The 17,604-nt window shown below is 38.4% G+C and overlaps 1 pseudogene; it reads right to left on the bottom strand.

Moving 5' to 3' along the window:
• Window positions 1–15,835: 15,835 nt before the first annotated feature.
• On the bottom strand, window positions 15,836–16,425 carry LOC118889859 (annotated as a pseudogene).
• Window positions 16,426–17,604: the final 1,179 nt, after the last annotated feature.

Here is a 17,604-nt window from a genome sequence, read left to right as displayed (position 1 = left end):
TTAAGTATTCAGAAGATTTAGAAATCCTAATTTCCAAGGTAGAACAATTTCTGCCAGGAAACATAGTCATTGTTCCGTTAAATTAAGAGCTGAGTCGATCTTTTGGCTATTTTGGGGCTTCTCATGCTGAAGAACCAACAAGAAGATCTTACTCTATTGGCTAAGGTAATTGCTATGTGAAAATTGGGTTACTGTGATACAGTAGAGGCAAGAAAAACACGTGTGGAACTCGGGGATTTCACTGAGGAACTTACTGTTCCATAAGAATAGTCCGTGGGAAACTGTGGAATGGCAATAAAGTCAGCACCACTAAGAATTTTAAATTGTGGAAATAAAGGTTTAGGTCACCCTTCCAGGTAAATAACCCCAATCTGAAAAATACATGGAAGGAGTGATGGATATAATTTTAGGTCTCATGACCAGCTACAAAAGCAGATATTATAGTGGCTGTATCATATGTTAATTTCATTTCCCCCCTTTTTCTGCTACTGAATATAAAAAGTTCTGATGGGAGGTTAATTATAGTTTAAGTTTCAGGAAGGGGCATGAATGAACTGAAATCACTCCATATTTATGGAATAGCTGATGTCACTTTTGTGTGAGGGAGTTAGAGTTTTTTCATGTGATGGAGTGGCAAAAATTAATGCTATGAGGCAAAAATTGTAAACTAAGCTGTTTATGCTCTGTCCCGCCCCCCTTCCCATCTATTATGGCATAACAAATTACTTCCCAAACCTAACATCTTAAAAGAACAATATTTTATTATCCCATAATTTCTGTGGGTCAGAAATCCAGACATAGCTTAGCTAGATACTCTGACTCAGGTTCTCTCGGAGGGCTGAAGCCCATCCAAAGACTTGTCTTGTAAAGGATCTACTTCCGAGCTCACTCACATGGCTATTGGCAGGATTCTGTTCCTCAGGGTTGTTGAACTGAGGGCCTCAGTTCCTTGTTGGGCTGGATGGAGACTTTTCTCATTTTTTTGCCATGTGGGACTCTCTATAGGGCAGCTCATAAGAAGGCAGCTGACTTCCCATAGAGTAAGGAAGTGAGAGAGCAGGGGATGGTGTCCAATATGGAAGCCCATGATGGAAGCCAGGATGGAATCATATCATGGAAGTGACTTTTCAGCACTTTTATCATATTCTATTCATCAGAAGTATACGACTTTTCCAGCCTCACTTCAGGGGGAGGATACACAAGGGAATGAATATCAGGAGGCAATGATCATTGGGAGCCACTTGGAGGCTGCTTCTCATACCCTCAATTCATTCTCTGCCCGATTCTGCCCTGATATGGATCTCAGTTGGACTGCATCACTCAGGCTCATACCCTCTGGCTTTCTGTTGGGTTTTACCAATGGCAAGTCCAGGCAGAAGAATAAAAGATGAAAGAGAAATAGAAATAGAGTAGAAATATTTCTTTTCCTGCTTTTTTTCTGCTTTCATGCTGTGTTTCTGGCAGTAGCTGTGCTCTTCTTCCTCATAATTCTGCTCGCCTAGCTCCAGACTTCACTAGGTGCTGGTAACACCATTTCCTCCTCTTCCCTCTTCAGGCTTAGGAATGATTTAGGCTTCCCACAATTGCCAGTCCCTGAATACCTCAACATCTCTTGCTGATTCTTTAATTCTTCACACACATCTACAAATGTTTCTTTCATTAAATTCTTTGGTTTCCCTAATAGCACCTTGAATAGTACACATTCCTTAAGGGAAGAGATTATGTATTATTATTTCTTTAGTCCTAGTGCCTAACATGGTAAGCATTTAATCAGTGTTGGATGATTAAGTGGATGGGTGGGTGGGTAGATGGGTGAACCTAGTTTGAGTAATACGAAAGAAAGGAAAGATAAAATATTTTAAATTATACGAAAATTCTTCACTGACACAGAGACATTAGGCCTCTATGTTTTGTCTGAGACGAAACAGAGAAAAGAATTAAATCTCTAGTGAAAAATGGCAATTTTAAAGAAGTAATTTTCTTTTGATAGAGAAGGAAAAAAAGAAACTTATTTAAATCAAGCCAACAAGTCCACAGTAGTGTAAGAGGAGATTTTTCAGAGGGTTACCCAGTTTATGGAAGCAAAATGCATACTGAATTGGCTTAATATTAAATAGCCATAACCAAAGAGTGTGGTTATTTTTATACCATTTCTAAACAATTAAGTTTGTTCCAGCTATGTGTGTCATGAAAAAATTTTTGTCAGTGATTTTTAAATTTATGTTAATGATCAAGGGAAATTAAGCTGATGTTTGAAAGTATTTGAGTTTTAGGCATAAAATGCTCCACATAAAGTAAACCATATTGTGTTCTAAATATTAATGTACAATTAGTAAAGAACTCTGACCCCTTGAAGAAAGACAACTAAAAGTATTTACTGTTAGATAACTTCATTCTGCAAGATGTAATATTGTAGAAATATGGCATTTTCACAATTTACTTTGTCAGGGCAAAGTACAATATTCTCTGAGATTTTGGCTTCTATCATTTTGCCACCATAGTAAGAAATGGCCTTAGTGTTCTGGGTTAGAATTGCCCTGTCAGTATAAGGCAAATTCTAAGGACCATCTGTTTTCTCTCTGTAAAGTGTGTTATAGCAGCCTTGCAAATAATTTTCAAAAATTGACTTGTTCATTATTTTCCCTACCTGCCCTCACCTCAGGAGAAATATATTTGAACAGTAAATTCATAGTCTTTATTACTCCTGAAGCCCCCATGGTTACTTGCAATGGGCAAGTGAATAAGGGAATATTTGCAAGGCTGGTATAGAGACCATGAGGAAGAGTAGTGTTTATAGGTAGAATTCATTCGACTCAAAAGCATTTTATTAGTGAGAAATTTATTTTTTAATGTATTTTTATACAGCCCAACTACCTAGCTAATTTATGTTTTAAAAAATCTCTAGGCGTACCTTTTCTTGTCTTAATTGGCAGTTTTATTGGCATAGCGTTGACAACAGCCCTCATTAATACAACATTCATTGCACTTAAAGAACCTAAGATGGTGTGCTGCAGGGGGTAAAAATATCTCAAACAACTCTGCACCTTCTTCCCAACATTTGCAATCAGTATAATCAAAAAGTTGAGAGAAATTAATAAAGTGACAGAAACCAATAATGTTCAAAAAGGAACTCTAACACTAAAAGCCTCAATTTCTTAATTACATCCTCTCTTCCATTTCAAACACACACGTGCACAGACCTACATATATCTTAATATCAGCATATTCAAAAATATACTCACTTTTTCAGGCTTGAACTACCTTACAGATCCCCAGAGAGGTGCAAGGTCTAGGAAATTGTTCAGTTAATAGAGAACCAAGAATTCTTTTAACTAAAAATATTTGTAATCAACCTCCCAAGTGGTTAATAAAACATGTGACTGAATGTGAAGCAGGCCAAAGAAAAAAGTGACAAATCCATTTATTTCTTAAAAATCAAAACATTATATTGAGAAATCTGTTACTCACTCACCTGCCAAGTTCTAAGATTAGAAATCTTTGTTTTCACTGCAACAGTTGATGCTACCGCAAACTGCTAAGTCACTTGAGGAACCTGCTCCCTGTTCTATTTCAGATGTTTCTTCTTCAATAACTTTTTAATTAAAAAGCTTTACAGATAACCCTAAACTTAGAGTCATAAGAACAATGCTTTTAGATTTCCCCCCTCTCTTATGTGTGTATATATGTCTATAATTCTCCAGATTTATTAAAATAAGTGCTGTCCTACAGGCTGAAATAAAGCTACAAATACAACATCTGTCTCATTTCTCTAATTATCTCATGGATATCTACCAATGTATTAATTAACTTCTAAATTTCATGACTCTGTCAGCCATACAGTTCCTTCTCTCAGTATATCTGCTCTCAGTATTGTTCATAGTTTTAAAAATTAAATCAACCTTTTTCTATAGATTTCATTTGAGTATGACTTGACCAATCACTATAGCTATTTAGTCCACCATTTTATTAAGACACTACCTCTTCATGCATAATAGTATCATGGTATATTTATTCCTTTGTTTGCAATAGAGAGAAATGTAATAAACCACTAAAAGTATCATGGGTTAAGAGATGCTAAAAGGCCAGAGTCTGCTGTAAACCATTCTTCTTCCTATATGGTGTGGTGTATGAAACTCTCACCATTAGTGTCACTGTTTTTAGTTAAGTTGAATAGGTCATGACAATTATATAATCTAATAATGTTACAAGGAAGTACTCTAATATCACAACAATAACATGCTTGATGTAACTTGAAACCTATCTAAACAAAATAAAACCCATAATCCTTGCCAGTGGGTTTGGGACCAAACTTAACTTTTCACTGAGTCTTCAAATTCTACAACTTTTCCACTATTTAAGACAGATTCTTCAAAACTCCAGAAAAAAATTAAAGAAAAAAAAAAGAATCTTCTTTTTCCCCACACACTGTTACATAGCTAAGGTTTAGAGAAAGCTCCAAAAGTTGAGGAATGTGTGTAAAAGATCTTGAACGACAGAGCTGTTTTTGTTCACTCTCCCTCCTTTGCTACAAAGAAAAACAAGAACATGGGTGACCTATAAGGATAAGGGAAACATTTCCATCTGTAAGCCTATAAGGGGCCATTGAAAACAAGGGTATGAAAAGAAGTTTTAAAAGTTATAAGGAACACATTCAGAGAAGAGTTTCAAATGAAAACAAGCAATTAATGAGGTGGGTAACAACAGGAATTGAGCATATGCCAAGGCCTGCCCCCTATCTCATGCCTCTTTGGTGAGAGAAATTGCTTTTTTTCCCTTTACTGTGTAACCCTATCCTGAACTTTGTGACCTTTAGAAGAAAGAAAGATACTGAGGAAATAAAATTAGGATTATCATTGCTGGTAGCAAAATGAGAGACTAGTGGGTTTATTGTTTAGAAACCATTCTAAGAAAGAATACCAAAGCAAGGAAATTAACCTTTGTCTGAAAATGATACAAAGAACACATTGTAGCTGCAAGTCTATACACTGCATAGCGTTCTAGAATAACTACATGGGCAATATGAAATGATAGTTTAAGGAGTTTTCTTATATATGCAGGTACTTAATCTGGATAATTTAAAGAAGTAGTTGTGACCTTGGGCAAATTTGATAATCTCGCTTTGTGTGCCTCAGTTTCCCCATCCTTAAAATAGAAATAACAAAGAACCCATCTCATAATTTGTTTTGTTACTACTAACCTATATAATATATTTAAAATATTTAGAGCTGTGCCTGACAAAAAGTAAGCACTCAATAAATATTACTACTCTGCCGTTAAAAGTATAGACTTTTGTTAAAATATCTGAATAAATACTTCAGTTCTCCAGTATACCTTAAAAAGAGGTTTTGTATGAATGCCTGTAATAGGCTGAATAATATCCTCCAAAGAGATCCTGGTAAATCCTAATCTCTGGAACCTGTGAATGTTACTTTATATGGCAAAAGCATCTTTGCGATATGATTACATTAAGGATCTTGAGATAGTGAGATTTTCCAGAATTATCTGGTTGGGCTTTAAATGTAACCACAAGTGTCCTTATAAAAGAGAGGCAGAGGGAGATTTGCATACAGAAGAAGGCCATGTGATGCCTGTAGCAAAATGATTACTTTGCTGGCTTCCAAGATGGAGGAAGGAGCCCCAAGCCAAGGAATGTAAGGAATGCATCTCTTGAAGCAGGAAAAGGCAAGGAAACAGATTCGCCCCCTAGAGTCTCCAGAGGGAGCAAGTCCCTCCTGACATCCTGATTTTAGCCCAGTGAAACTGATTTTAGACATCTGTACTCTAGAACTGTAAGAGAATAAATTTCCATTAAGTCACTAAGTTTGGGGTAATTTGTTACATCAGCAACAGGAAACTAATGTAATGTCACACATGTTAATTAATTAAATTAACCATGTTCTATGGCGTGAAATGGTTATGGGAAAGTATTATTATCTGGTTTATGTAGTCAAAATAGGGATCTGCTTGCTTAAATTTTACAAACTGATAAGGTTTCTCCACCCTCCTCCTCCCCATCCCAGTGTCCAAAACTGATTTACTGCTCCATTCTCAGGCAATGAGTGGAGACTTGAATTCAGACAGAGCTATGGGCATTTAGTGGGAGACCCTTTTAGCTTTCTTTCTATGCTTAATTTACCACTTCAGACATGCACACTTTAATTTGCTAATCTGAGGTAAGTAGCTGTCTTAAATACAAGCATAGAGACCTGCCACATTTTACAAAGCAAAAAGTGGATGGATCAGGCAGGGAAACTCTTAGTGTTGTGGAAAAGTACTGGCTTTGGAGCCAAGGAAATCCAAGTTTGAATCCTAGATCTACTATAAACTTTGAGACCTTTATCCTCTTTGGATTACAGTTTCCTCCTGCATAAAATAAGAATTTTTTAAAAGGGCCATTTGTGATAAAAATGGTCTCATTTTATTTATAACCAGATTATAGTGCTCCAAGTCCACATTGCCTTTAGAATCAGGAATTCCAATCCTTTTTCCAGAGGCTTCCCTCATTGAATGTTTCTGGGAATTCGTCTCCACTCACTGCCTGAGAATGGAGCAGCAAATCAGATGGTGCCTCTAGCTGGATTTCAACACTGCTGGCCCCTTATAAAATGTTGGTATCTACTGGTCCCAGAGGCCCTGGTGCTACCTCCACTGCCTGCAGTACTTCTGAGGCAGGCTGCAACATGCTCTGGTGCCCTCTGAGCATATCTACACTGGGTCTTCAAGAAAAAAAAAAAGGCAAGAATGGATTCTTGAGGTGAATGGCCAGGCAGGAGGTGAAAGATGTCCTTACTTCTATGTTACACTTAGTCAGGGTGTGTTCCATAGCAGATAGCTGGCCACAAAGAGGCATCCTGAAGATTTTATGTTTTTAAGCTCTTTTGATTCTCCCACACGATTATTTTCCCCTGGGCATTATCGCCAATACTGAATTTGATGAATCCAGAAGGATAGTGCCAAGTAAAATTTAGATAAACCCACAGTTGACAAATCCAAGTATTAATTGGGAGATGTCAGCTCTATTTAGAAGACTTTCTTAATCTCTTGTAGATTATATCAAGAAAGAACTGTGACCTTCTAAGAACTATCCAACAGTGTCACTAAGACACAGCACTTGGCCCAGATCAGAAATGTAATCTCAATGCTCCTCTCAGCATAAAATAGAATTCACCAAATTTGCAGACGTTTTCCTTAGAACCTACCATACTGCAGATTCTTTAGAATTTATGTGATCCTTATGAGTCCAGAAGCTACAAACCAGTAAACGGTCTTAGAAAACATTTGGTTACCAGAAAACAATGGTTTATCTTGTCCTCTGACAAAATTTGCACATGACTTATTCACTGAGTCGAGCGTCTCACTGTGGACCAGCCAGATCATTCATTTGATGGTAAATGATTGTACATCTAAACCTGTTAATTAAAATATACAGCATTAGATTTTTTTTTTCCATTAGAGAACATCTCTATTGCCTACTGATTGGTCAAATAGAAACAATACCCCAGTTCTTAAATTTTGGAGATGACACACTCCTTCCCATGACAGTGAATGTATGCAAAGCCCACAAAATGTGGTGTATAAGAAATATCAAGAGGCTTTTGTGGTCTGTGGACCTCAGGTTAAAAACTATTGAGACACAAAGAATTTCAAATATGGAGCAAGATTTTCAGACATTTGTGTGACAACACAGAGCTTAGGGCGTCAAATTGGATTTTTGTTGATAACTTATAACACTGAGTTGATAATAATTAGTTGTATTGTGTGTCTTTAATGCATTTGGGTGGTAGAATTGGACAAAATAAATATTATATTTGATTTGGTGTTGCAGATAGATTTTTTTTTAAATTTTCTGTTTATATAGGATAGCATATTAGTTGTCTAGGGCTGCCTTAAGAAAATACCACAGACTGGGTGGCTTAAACAACAGAAATTTATTTTCTCACTATTATGGAGGCTGGAAGTCCAAGATCAAGGTGTCCGCAGGGTTGGTTTCTTCTGATGTCTCTCTTTGGTTTGCAGATAGCTGCCTTTTTGCAGCCTCTTCTTATGATTGTCCCTCTGTGGGTTCACACTCTTAGTGTCTTTTCATACGTCCACATTTTTTCTTCTTAGGACACTAGTCAGATTGGATTAGGATCCACCATGTGACCTCATTTAATCTTTATGACTTCTTTAAAGGCCCTATTTCCCATACAGTCACATTCCTAGGTATGGGGGTGGGGGGATGGGGGAGGTAGGGCTTCAACATATGAATTTAGGGGGAGACATAGTTCAGGCTGTAACACATAGTATATGAATTTACTTGCCTTTATTTGCCCCTAAAAGTGTTATTTCAAATTCCAAATTTTCATACTTGAATTATCCTTCAGAAACATTACATTGTATAGAAATTGCACCTCATTTTCTTATGTTAACCTGATGTCAATAAAACTGGCAATGGTTAACTTGTGGCCCAAAAGAAAACAACCACAGACAAAAGGCTTTTATAAAGAGAAAAATAGTAATACTGTAGTTTGAAGAGCTTTTCTTGGTCTTAAATGTCATCATTGAATAAGTAATGTAAATAATTAATATGTAGTTTGAAAAAGATTATAATATTGTTTAATTGTCATGTTGCTTTTTATGTAGAAGAATTGGTGTACAAGTTATTCTTGGCAACGGAAAGACTATACAAATTATATTTTAATTCTCACCACACTACTGAGTTTGCTATGTTACAAACATATCAATAATATATTTGCAAATCTGCCAGCTGAGGTTGGAAATTGCAAGGGAGAAAGAATTGGTGGGTTTATATTACAATAGGCTAAAAGAGCAAACATTAGACATTTATTTAGAAATAGTACACTTATTGTTAACTTTCACTGTTAAACTAAACTTCCCAAATGAAATATCTTATATTGGTGTGCATGCAGAAATGACAAAGGTGAATACAAAGAGGTAAAAATTATACAGCTGAAGCATGGACACAAATCCAAAGCAAATGAAATTAATATTGGATATTAAAATGGTAAATATTTAGGCAATAAATCTTACAATATCAAGGGTATCAGTAGGTCAACTTCCACATTTGTGAAAAAGGTGTCAAAAAGAGACCAGTCTACTTAGTCCTTCTCCCTTACCAAAAATCTTTTTTACAAAGAGGAAATCAGTATTTTGTGAGAATTGGATCTTTTTTTTTCATTTTCCAATGAGCAACCAGTTTTAAGTAATATTAAAGGCATTTGAACCCAGAAAATATGCAAAATATAAACAAAATTTTAACCCTGTTGCATGGTGCATCAGATGAACGACAGCAAAAATTGCTGTCAGTTTGTGCTTTTTTGACCAATAATTCTCTGTATTTCCTACAAGTAACTTGAGTGATGCAAATGACCTTATTTTTACAGCATGCTTTTATTAAATAGTTTATTATTTTGGCAGACTAATAAAGATTTTGGTATTTGCTTTTATTTGCAATAATATTACCACCACATAAAAAAGGATTTTATGTTCTTTTTGAGGAACAAGGAGGATAAAAGTGGTGATGGATAGCGCAACTGAGGCATCAGCAATGAGCTGGAAATGAGACACATAAATATGAAAGCAGAGCTAAGAAAATAGAACTGCACCCTTGGCCTTTCTTAAAAGAACATGCACACTTCATGGTTCATTCACACTGTTACAGAAACTCCTTTTGTTTCCAGTGAATCAGGGAATGCATGTAAAGTCTGAAACACTATTCTTACTCATAGCTGACTGACTTCTTCTATTTAATTAGACTCATTCCGGGGAAATATTTCCAAGCTTTCTGAGGATGTTTAGATTTGAGGAAAAAAAATAATCAATTGACTAAAAAGTTGGTGGCCGGAGGGACGGAAGGGGAATCAAAACAGATTTACTATTTTTACCATTAATTAGCACAGTGCACAGAAATGAAAGCATTCCACACTATAGCATCTTAGAGTCAATAGAGCAATTGTGTAGTATTTAAGGATATTCGATGTAGGTGGCTAGGCAATTGAATGTGACAATTAAGGACAAATGTATTAAGGACAAATAATATTATATATGTATATAACCATTGGGTAGACCACATTAGATGGAGGCTTTGGGAATTATAGCATTATATCTTGCCAGTGATGGTACGCGTTTATTCAAAAATTATAATTGTTTTTGTGTTGCATGTTTTCTGACAATGTCAGTATGTAAATTTTACATGTCAAATATTATATATTTATTGTCACCAGAGTATGTTTAGTATTAACTTTATCTTTTTCCGTTAATAACATGTTTCCTTGTAGCAGCATTTAATTGTTACCATGAATGAAAGCAGATTGTGATGAAGAAATGAAGGGAAGGTAAATCTTTTATTCAGGGCCAGAACCTGAATTGGCAGCTCTTAGCTCAGTAATATTCAAACGTGGAACTATTTTTCTTTGCACATGAAAGTGCAGCCAATAGATGAAAGTAGGAAGAAGTAATATGTTGTGAGCTGAGAAATCCACTGCTTTCATTATTGACATAATTCTTCAGATCTTACAGAGGGAGAGAGCTCTACCATTTGGACTCTTGCTGCAAAGACTTACAATAGACATGATTCTGACAAGAGGTTGGTGGTAGCTGAACAGACTTAACAATTAATGGTATGCCAAGGCTGAGTTCAGAGAATTGCTTTACCCAATGCCAATCATTCATTCCTGGCAGTAGCACTTCACATCTTTCCTGGGATGCCGTCCAACCACAGTGGCATCTAAAATATATCGAGCAGTGTTACAGTTGGAGGTGAAATTGAAATTTGTGCCAAACAGAAGTGACAAATTCACATGGCTGAGTGTTGCCTAGCAATCAGGTCCAAGGGGGATGTGGCAATTCTGCGTTTACCCATGGGGGTGTGTAAAGGGGGAAAGAAGTATTTACATTAGAGCTTAGGTGGTCTCACGAGTAGAGCCAGGTGTATGAGAGACTTCATTTCACTTCCAGAGTGTTAGGAGGTAGGAATTGAAGTGGCATAGGGAAAGGAGGGCAGCAGCTGAAGTTGGTAGGATAAGCAGCTTTCAAGTCGGAGGTTCTCAGCAATTAACCTGGGGGAGGGGGAGAGCAGCAAGATGCCAAGATGCCAGACTTGCTTCAGAAATTCATGGCAATTGGCCATCCTGCTGCCTTTTGACTGCAGGCCTCTGATGCACCTCTGTTCAGCTGACACTTGGCAGCTGGGTGGCCCCAGGGTAAAGCAAGCAAATGGTGGCCTTCTCTTCCCAGAAATCCACCTGGGAGCAAAGCTCCCACTGGGCAGCCAGACTCAAGAGGTTAGTGGAAGGAATGGAACACTCAAACTGAAATTCTAACCTTGTGCCCTCATTTACTGTTTCTTTTGGGGGTTTCCCATTCCACCTATTTTTTTATTGGTCTTTTCTTTATCTTGGAGAATGCTACTCAAACTCCCCCTACCCTATACTCTATAGTACGAAGTGACTGTCAGAATCAACGATGAACATACGAAACAGCAAGTGGATACATCAAAATACCAACTCTGGGGAAAGAGACACAGTGCTTGCCCTATAAAATTTTCTCAGGTCACAACCTGAGAAATTTTGTGCAAATAATTTTGTCTTGGGTTTTCCACCCCTCCTTATTTGGAAGAAGAATAAACCTGGAAATTTGTAGTGTAGATTTAACTGTTTAGTGGAGGAACTCATGGAGGTATTACAGCCACCACCCCGTAGATTGTTTTCTTCTTTGCCTACTTTTTTGTTGTCTCTTTCTTTGAACTGTTAGGACCTCATTAAACTGATGAGTCTAGACTGCACAGCCCTGTGTGAGAGAAGAGCCCAATCTAGACTGAGACGGTGGACATTGTCATTCCCCCCTGTGGTGCTCACTAATCCATAGACTTACTCTTAATGAATCTCAGGCCTGAGTGAGTGCCCATTCCCAATGTTGCAAAACTTCAATACTATGTCTAGGGTGTTTGGCTAAATTTGTATATAATCTGTTGTTTTCTCAAGGAGACTATAACTTCTAAGGGCAGGAACTTCTAAGGAGGGTCAGATAAGATAAAAAGGTGAAAATGTAAAGTGCTATGTAATTGTAAGGTATTTTTGTTATTTCTATTATGTGTAGTATGCTGCTCATTTCACAATAGATGTTTAATAAATGCTGGTGGATCAATGGACAGACTAGATTCATGGATGAATTGATAATGACTGATGAATGTATAAAACCACACATACATTTAAGAGATTCAATAGATCATAAAGCTGGCTAATAATAATAACAACAACTAAATTTATGGACTGCTCATTTTATGTCAGCCTAAATTCTTTACATTAATTAACTCATTTAATTCTCACAACAACAATATGAGGTAGATATTATGGTTCTCATTTAAAATGAGAGGGTTGTTGCACAGAAAGGTTAATCAGTTTTCCCAAATTGTTAGTAAGTGAGGAGAACTTCTTTCTAACTGGACTTCAGAAGTGACCTCCATTAATGGTATTAATTACCCATATATATTAAAATTTGGATCTATTCTATTTAATTTCTGTAAGCATGAAAAGCTAAAGCAGAATGCAGTCAGTACACTCTTGTGGTAGGCAGAATAGGACACTTCAAAAATTACCATATCCAAATCCCTGGATCCCCTGAATATATTAAGTTACATGGCAAAAGGGAATTAAGGTTGCAGATGGGATTATGGTTGCATATCAGATGACCTGGATCTAGGGAGAGGTTATCCTGGATTAATCAGGTGGGTCCTATGTAATCACAAGAAAATACAGAAATAATGAAGAGAGAGGTAGAAGAGTCAATGTCAGAGGAATGCACTGTGAGAAAGACTTGACCGCCATTATTATCTTTGAAGATGGAAGGGGACCATGATCCAAGGAATGCATACAGTCTCTAGAAGCTGGAAAAGGCAAGAAAATGGACTTTCCTCTGGGCCCTGCCCATACCTTGATTTTAACACAGTGAGACCCATTTTAGACTTCTGACCTCCAAAACTGTAGGATAATAAATTCATGTTGTTTGAAGTCATTAGGTTTGTGGTAATTTGTTACAGCAGAAACAGGAGACTAATACAGCTTTCAAATTCCAAGATTACAGAATGAATTTTGATTTCTCACTAATCCAATGCTGGAGTTTATTGACATAACTTCAAGAGTCAAAAATTGGAAGTCTTGGCCTGATTTAGATTCATTATTAGTCTTATTTTCATTTGAACTATGTACGAGGAAAATCTCTCTACATAATCTATAATTTCTGAACACTTTTTCTCTAAAACAAACAATGTCTATTTTTATTCCATTTTAAGTATATTATGATCGTTAAAATTATGGACATAGGCACCCAAAATTACCTGGAAAAGAGAGACACCAAGTTCCATGGTCTATGATTTAAGCTTTTCTGCCCTGTTACTTCACTTTCCTTCCTCTTTGTCTCTCCTGTTCTTTCCCATCTTCCTTCACCTGTCCTTTGTTTAACTCTCAAAACAATGATCTCCTCAAACCTGATACTTCTCTGGCTAAAGATCCATTAAGAATGCATCCCTTTTTTAAAGCCTCAGTATCCTAATATTTCTATTTCTCTTCTTTTCCCCTTTAGTAATAGTAGTATTAATAATGATAATAGATGGAATCCATTAAGCACTTCCTATGTGCTAATATTGTGATAAATGTTTTACATACACTGTATCATTTAATCCTCATAAAAAATAAGAGGTAAGTACTCTTATTATTTCTGTCTTTCAGATAAGAAAAGGGAGGCATAAAGAAGGTTAGAAACTTGCCCTAATTCTGTTAGCTCAGAAGTGGAAGAGCTGGGATTCAAATCCAGAGAAGTGTCCACTTCAGGTGAGTGATCTTAACCTCACATTCTGCTGCCTTCTGGTTTAGTTTCTCCCCGGAAGCAGCTACTAGACTGCCTCCTATGCAAAAAGTACCTGAATTATGCATAGTGCTTAAGATAACAAAAGATAAAAGTGTTAAGTGCTCTGTCCTGAAGAGAGCCCTAGGTGGTTAAGAAATAAACAGAGTAAAAATGGGGGAAGTTAGAAATCCAGGCAGGTGTTGTACACGTGAAAGCCAAGGTTATCCACAATGGGAAGTAGACCCTGAGAATATCAAGGCAGGGCCCTTGGCTTATTTAGTTTCATATTTTGAGCACTTAGCACCAAGCTCAATGTACAGTTAGTGTTCCAACAGTGATTTTAAACCTGGGTTTGCTGGACCACCAGGGATGTGATGATAATATTGGAGAATCTATGTGTTTTACAGTCAGTATTCTAAAATGTCAAAGAAAATGATCCATCTACAATGATAAGACTGCACAGACTGTTTAAAGAGATGAGTTTCTCGGCTGTTGGCTAGGATTCTACCAGTTCAGTAAGATTATATCCTGGTTACTTCATGATGACCGGAAACTTTGATTAACAGATATGTATGTGTAATAAAACAGGAAACCAAATATTGCTTAAAATAAATTTGTTTGCTAAACAAAATATATCAAAACATAAGGACTGTGGAGTCTAATGAATTAAAAAGCTTTACTTAATGGTGAAAAATCTGAGAGCCGTAATGTGTACTCAAATATTAATTAAAAGTTGAGTGAATAGGTTCAAATTTTCTGTCTCCAAATATCCCCAGTTATAATCTAATGCTTCTATTAACAGATTAATGAACTACTTCTTGTAGTCATCATACTTTAGTGCTAATTGGCTTATCAGCTCAACTTCTGTGACAGGTGACATGTAGCTGAGATCTGGGCACAGAAGGAATGTGAGTTTTAATCAGAGGGAAGACAAATTTTCTGGAAAGGGCTACATAATTTTATCTAGTAGGGGGTATTAAGGGGCTAATTTCTTTTGGGCTTGGGGGTGTAGGTGTAGAAGAGAGTAACATAAAAGAGGAGAAGAAGTATGGAAAGAAGAGATAATACAGCCAGAGACAAACATTATCTATTACACAATTTGCCTACTCCTAGTACTTTCAACCAAAACAGAAGCAATTAATAAATAATTTCTGGGCCTCTACATTAAAGGACTGTGCCATTCAAACTATGATTCAAAAAAGCAAACAAACAAAATATGACTTTTTTTTAAAGGGACGACATTTATTCCTTTTCCAAGTATTACAGTAAAACCAGGTGGAAGAGAATGGTTTTAGCAGCTGGAAAAAAAAAATTACAAATCTGGGGTTTGGCCATTAAAAGTTATTTACAACAATGGGAGGGGAAAAAAAAAAAAGACAACAAGAAGTTGTTTCACATTACATACCTCTCCCCCACCCCAAAGCTTAATACTTCCTTACCAAGTCAAAAAAGAGACACAGTTGATTCACAAGCCAGAGGTTTGAACTTGAGTAAGACATTTATAAAAACCTAAAAGGGGGCAGTGTCCTCCCCAGCCCAGGGGCCACTAGGCACCGCACAAGAGACTAAAAACTCAACAGGGGAAGGCTGGACACTCAGGGTTTGGGAGTGTAGGCACCCCCAGATCTGGCTCAGGGATTTGGGGAGTAAACAAAACCTACTTGGAAAAGAATTGGGGAAGAAAACCAGCAATTGCCTTCTGCACAGGTGGGGACAGGGAAGGAGGTAGGGACAGGGACAGGAGCATTTCCCATCACTAACCTAACTTGGGAAACTCCAAGGGACCATCTTCAACTGGCCTTAAGAGGAAGACCAGATGGATGAGTGGAGAATCCACAGGAGGAAGAGGACGAGAGGGAACGTGGCTAGGGGGCAACAGCCCCTTCCTTTCTGGGCGCAGGAAGGCAGCCAGGGCACCAGGTCCAGGCAGTGACCTCACAAGGACAGCACAGTTTTTGCAGCTTAAGATCACCCACCTGCCCCCACCCAGCTACTCATTCTGCCCGCCCGCTGGTGTAGGGCCCCTCTCTGCCCAGAGCGGTGGATGGCTCTGCGCCTGGGGCCCTGCCTCTTCTGTGTCTCCTCCCTTGGAGGCAGCACCAGCCTCTGCCCCTGTGGCCTGGGGCTCCTGGCTCTCAGGGGTGGCGCATGCCTTCCCTTCCTGGGGCAGTGCCTCCCTCGCTGCAGGCACCGACCGCCCCTGCTCCTGCCCTTCCTGTGGGTGAGAAAGCACACGGGTCCCCCCACGCCCCCTTCCGATTTCTCTTGAAGGACAGGCCACTCAATTTGGAAGCCTTCTTGAAAGAGAATTTCTTCTTCTTCTTGGGGGTCTCCTTGGGGGGAACCTCCCGCTTGCCCTCAGCGCCCTGGCTAGGGGGTGCCGGCTCGATGGCATCGCCAGTGGCCCCGGCTGCCTCCTCTTTTCCGTTCACGGGGGACGACTCCCTTCACCTTTGGGGGATAAGTCTGCATTGCTTTTCACGTGGCCGTTCTCCTGTCCGTTGACCTTAGCGGGGGAAGCGCCTGCTGCCTCCTCCGCGGTCACGTCGCCCGGGGAGACTTGGAGCTCTGGCTGCCCATGGCGGGGGTTCTGCTGGGGGGCGCCCGAAGCCGCCCCGGGCTCGCGCCGTAGCGGGTAGTTTGGTCAGGGTGGGCCTGGCCGGCGGAGGGGTGGGGCTCGCGCCTGAGAGGGGTGTGTGTGGGGGGGACCGAGCTCCACGCCCGCTCAGCGCCCGACTCGCTAGCTGCACGCCAGAATGCCTAAAATGTGAGTCTTGTTCTTTGTCCTCAAGGGGAAATGAGATTTAAGCACCAGGCTAGCAATAGGATGAGGAGAGTAGGGCACTTCATTTAAGCATATAAAAATGTATATAGTGACATAAAGTAAATCATTATTTCATTTAACAGTACAGAGATATCATCAGGTAGTACCAGAAGAATTAACCAGGAAATGATAAAAATTTTGGGGGAGGGAGCCATCATTATGGCCTGGAATCAAGAGATGTTGAACCAATGTACTGGGGTCTGGAGGGGCATCTATCTGACTTGCCCTGTATTCCTAGACATGTACCACACTGGATTACTCTTACTAAAATAAATTTTTTCACTCTCTCTTCTAATAAATAGAAGAGAGCAACTGAAGCTCAAGGTACCCCTTTTTCTTCTCATGACAGCCCTAAGATTCTCAACCTAGCTGGCAAATGCTATAGTACTAATCAGAGTGCTGGGCCCATAGAGCCACTCAATAAATACCTTCTAATTATATGGTAAGGAATAACAAACATTTAACTTGGAGAAGGTCTCACCAAATGGCGACCCTACCACTTCCTAGCAGTATGAACCTGGGTTAATTACATATTGATTTTATTTTCCTTATCTGTGTAACGGGATTGCTAACTTCTACCAAAATGGTTAACTAATCTATAAGCGTAACTGAAATAACATGCAGACATATCTGATGCTTATTAGAAAAATGTTGACTATAAATTTGAAAGGTGACCATATTGCTATAGACAGATAGAGGCTAACACCTTACATTGAGGGAAGTTGTGTGGTATTTAGAAATTGGGCCCTGCTGGTCCTTGATTTTTTTACCTACAAAATGAAGGCCTTAAAACAGGTAGATTTGGAAGATCACTGAAATTCTAATGGTCTCTGTTTCTGAGAAGCAACCATCTAGTCAAATTCTTTCTAGGCCCTAAAGCACTGATACAATGTTGAATATAAAAAGAATAATGGAAAACTTAGCACTAATTAAAG

Source organism: Balaenoptera musculus, chromosome 2 (genome assembly GCF_009873245.2).
Source record: "Balaenoptera musculus isolate JJ_BM4_2016_0621 chromosome 2, mBalMus1.pri.v3, whole genome shotgun sequence".
NCBI lineage: Eukaryota > Metazoa > Chordata > Mammalia > Artiodactyla > Balaenopteridae > Balaenoptera > Balaenoptera musculus.
This window is presented reverse-complemented; position numbering and strand designations above follow the sequence as displayed.